A 3,945-nucleotide genomic window follows, 5' to 3' on the forward strand; every position below is an offset into this window, starting at 1 on the left:
CACGCGCCGGTCTTCAGAAAGAGCCAATGGCCTTGGCGGAGGGAGCGGGCGTAGGAGGCGGTGCTTTTTCCCTGTGTGGGAAGACAACCGCTCCCCCCCAAGACGTAGGACTACATCTCCCAAAAGCCACCGCGCGACTTCCTCCTCCTCCGCGGAGCGCTGAATCGCGCGCTGGCTTTTGGGGGATGTAGTTCAACGTCTTGAGGCAAGGGAATGCGACTGTCTTTATATAAAGGCAGCCTGTGGCCTCAGAACTAGGATGGTTTAGTAGTTTGAGTGTTGGACTAGGGCTCTGGAGACCGGGGTTCGAATCCTGACTGGGCCACTGGGTGGCCTTGAGCAAGTCACACTCTCTCAGCCTCCTCAGAGGATGGCCATGGCAGACCGCCTCTGAAGAAACTTGCCAAGGAAACCCTATGATAGCTCCTCCTTAGGGTCGCCATAAGGCAAAAGTGACTTGGAGGCACACAAAAACAACAACAATTCATTAAGCTTAATAAATAAATAATCCTGCCCCCAAAATTAATTTTTCTTTCAGCCCCCAGATTTCTAGCATTGGAGAGAGAGAGAGAGAGAGAGACTCAAAATGCTGCACACCTGGCTGGAGCTCTTTCATTTCTCTTCATACCTTTGACGGCTTAAGCTTATTTGTAAAAGTTTGACTGAAATTTTAAGTTATTGCAATGCTAAAAAATTGGGAATGAGATAAAAAAATATAATGGGAGGGGAAATCATTCTTCTTTGTGAGGGGGCTGTGTCCTCATTTCCCCCTCTTCCCTCAGTTGTTGTTGTTGTTTTTGTTGTGTGCCTTCAAGTTGTTTCCAACGTCTGATAACCCTAAGGAGTTTATCACACAGGGGACAATTGGAAGTATAAACAGTGATTAACCCATGATAATCCCGCAATTGCGCTACTGGTTTTCACACAACATCGAGATGAAATGTGATTCAAGTGCCAGCATCCCATGAATGAACAGGCAAGAAACAGCAGCAAATCATTCACATTTTGCTGTTTGTGAAGTTGAAGGCTTTCATGGCTGGTATCCATAGTTTTTTTGTGGTTTTTTTGGGCTATGTGGCCATGTTCTAGAAGAGTTTCTTCCTGACGTTTCAAGAATAAAGATGCCAGCCACAGATGCTGGCGAAACGTCAGGAAGAAACTCTTCTAGAACATGGCCACATAGCCCAAAAAAAAACACTGTTTATTGCCCAGTTATTCCTGGGATAATGGCTCTTATGTTCATCTCATTTTAATCATGTTTTAATGTCAGCTGCGTGGTTTTCATGGGTTAATCACTGTTTAAACTCCAAATTTCCCCCCATGTGATAAACTAAGAAAATCAATCATGAGGTTTTCTTAGCAAGTTTCTTCAGAGGGGGTTTGCCATAGCCATCCTCTGGAAGCACTTCCGTTCTGTTTCCAACAGGCATAGAAGCATGCCTTTTGTCCAACTGGAAAAAATTCATTCAGCAAAACCCACACTTTTATGACTGTCTCCTTCCGAAAGGGAAAACAAATGTACTGTAATGTCACACTTCTATCCCACTACCTCTCATAGAATCATAGAATCATAGAGTTGGAAGAGGCCACAAGGGCCATCCAGTCCAACTCCTGCCATGCAGGAACTCTCAATCAAAGCATCCCGGACAAATGGCCATCCAGCCTCTGTTTAAAGACCTCCCAGGAAAGAGACCACACCACACTCCAAGGGAGTGTCTTCCACTGTCATCTTATTTTCATAATGTGATAAGGCTCTAAGACACATTTAGATAACAGATTAACCCCTGAATTATTTAATCATTCTCAACTCCCCAAAACCCTATGCAGTTCTTCACCCTGGCTGACTGTCCTAGCTCCATTACAGCTTTTCCCCGTTTCTCTTCAATCTTGTCCCTTTCTCTAGGCCACCTTTTCCCCTATCAGCCTTCTGTCAGAGACAAACCTCAGTTGGAGGTGTGAACGTATGTCTCTCTGTGTGTGTTCATTATGAGTTTATGCTTCATAGAAAGGTCACAAGGTTAAATATAAAATATGTCCAGCTGCATTAATACTGCATTATAGTAGTAGTAGTAGTAGTAGTAGTATCAATGTCTTTATCATCACTACTGAAACTTTAAAAACAGATACCCCTGTAGACTCCACTAGAGGGCTCAAATGCTTAGACATACAGTATAGAGTTGCATCCATTCCTATGCTTCTTTAGAAAGACGTAAAGCTGCTTAGAAGCATGTCACCGTATATGGATAGGCTTTTAAAATCTGAAATGCAGGAAATAAATCTGACAGGGCATTCAGAAAACTATATTTAAAATAAGCTTCCTATTTCCTTGGATGCTTAGGAAAATTGAGCACTTGGGGCTATAACAGGATATAAATGCTATTCTGATGTTAAACACAATTTTAAACCCCCTAGATGTACTGAAAAAGAAACATATTTTCAAATAAGTAATCTAAAGTCATCTTACTAAGAAGAAAATTAACTTGAATAAATATAGGTTTGATTTCAGGGTGAGCATTTGTAAAGATGGTAAGAAAAGTCTGTAGAGGTTCCTTTAAATAGAAGTAAATTATTCTATTGAACAGAATAGAGCAGACAGGAGCTAGTCAAAAGTGCTTGACCTTGGATAAGTGCCCTAACTCAGCCATTGGATGCCAGTCCCTCATAAGTTTCCAGTTAATTTAAAAATACAACACAGTTGTACCCAATGGGCTCATGTATGGTGCTACTCCCTAACATACTGGAGCGGAAACTGCAAGATGTCTACATCAGATAGCTTAAGCACTGGAGTAGATAATATTAGGGCTGGGTGAATATGTAGTGCTCCAGATATTGTTGGACTTCAGTTCCCACCAGTCCTGCCTTACCTTACAACAGTGAGGTAGGATGGGAGTAGTAGTTCATCAAGTCGCAACATCCCAGACTATTTTTTAGTTGGCTGGAGTGAAAATCCACTGTGAAAGTATTTAACAATTTCAGTAAGTATTTTTGTATCCTTGAAGGCTAAATAAAACATTAATCGAAGAATATAAAATCCTGAAATAGACTTCAGAATGAGGAGGAATTGGCCTAGTAATTTTTAAAGAATATTGTTGTTATTGCATGTCTTCAAGTCATTTCGGATTTGTGGCAACCCTGAGGTGATCTTGTCATGGGGTTTTCCTGGCAATATTTGATCAGAAAGTATTTGCCTTTGCCTTCCTCTGAAGCCGAGAGAGTGTGACTTGCCCAAGGTCACCCAGTGGGTTTCCTTGGCTGAGTGGAGATTCAGACCCTGGTTTTCAGAGTCATGGCCTCTTTTAAACTACTTTAACATGAAGGAAATCATTACTGGGAGTAGCTATAGCATCTCACAACTCTTACAAAAAGCAAAGGTAGAAGTTTTGGTTAGGTGAGGAAGATTCCTTTATTGTGTATATATGTGCTTTCAAATTACCTACAAATTACCCATTAATTTAATAGAATTTTCTTAGGCAAGGAATACTCAGAGGTGGTTTTGCCAGTTCCTTCTTCCAAAATATAGCTGAGAGCACCTGGTTGGTGGCCCCCCATCCAGTTGGGCTGACCTTGCTTAGCTTTCATGGTCAGACAAGATCTGGTGCCTTTAGAGTAAGTATTCAAACATTTATTAGACTGCTTTGAAAGGGCACAAAAATGTGTACATCTAGCTTTGGAAATTCCTAATCTTTTCATCAGGTATGAAATGGAAACAGTAAGGAAGGTTTTGCTCTGCTTGCATTCAAATAAGGTTCTAGCAAGTGATACAATGGTTTCAGTTCATCTAGAACAGGGGTAGGCAACCTGCGGCCCACGGGCCAGATGCGGCCCAGCAAGGCCTTGGGACCGGCCCCAGCCCGATCCTGCCGCCGATTGCCGCCGGAGCCTTTGGCCTCTCGCATGAGGGCGTGTGGCCTTTGGCCTATCAGGAGGAGACGGGCAAGGGGGGGG

General features: G+C 42.6%; 1 protein-coding gene across 1 annotated transcript in view; it reads left to right on the forward strand.

Moving 5' to 3' along the window:
• Positions 1 to 2,952: 2,952 nt before the first annotated feature.
• The window catches only part of RTBDN (retbindin), a 39,957-nt gene continuing 38,964 nt past the window's right edge, over positions 2,953 to 3,945 (forward strand). Inside the window, exon 1 of the mRNA XM_042452800.1 lies at positions 2,953 to 2,975. The gene's annotated coding sequence lies outside the window, so the exon portion shown is untranslated. The remainder of the gene's footprint in view (positions 2,976 to 3,945) is intronic.

Source organism: Sceloporus undulatus, chromosome 2, assembly GCF_019175285.1.
Source record: "Sceloporus undulatus isolate JIND9_A2432 ecotype Alabama chromosome 2, SceUnd_v1.1, whole genome shotgun sequence".
NCBI classification, from domain to species: domain Eukaryota; kingdom Metazoa; phylum Chordata; class Lepidosauria; order Squamata; family Phrynosomatidae; genus Sceloporus; species Sceloporus undulatus.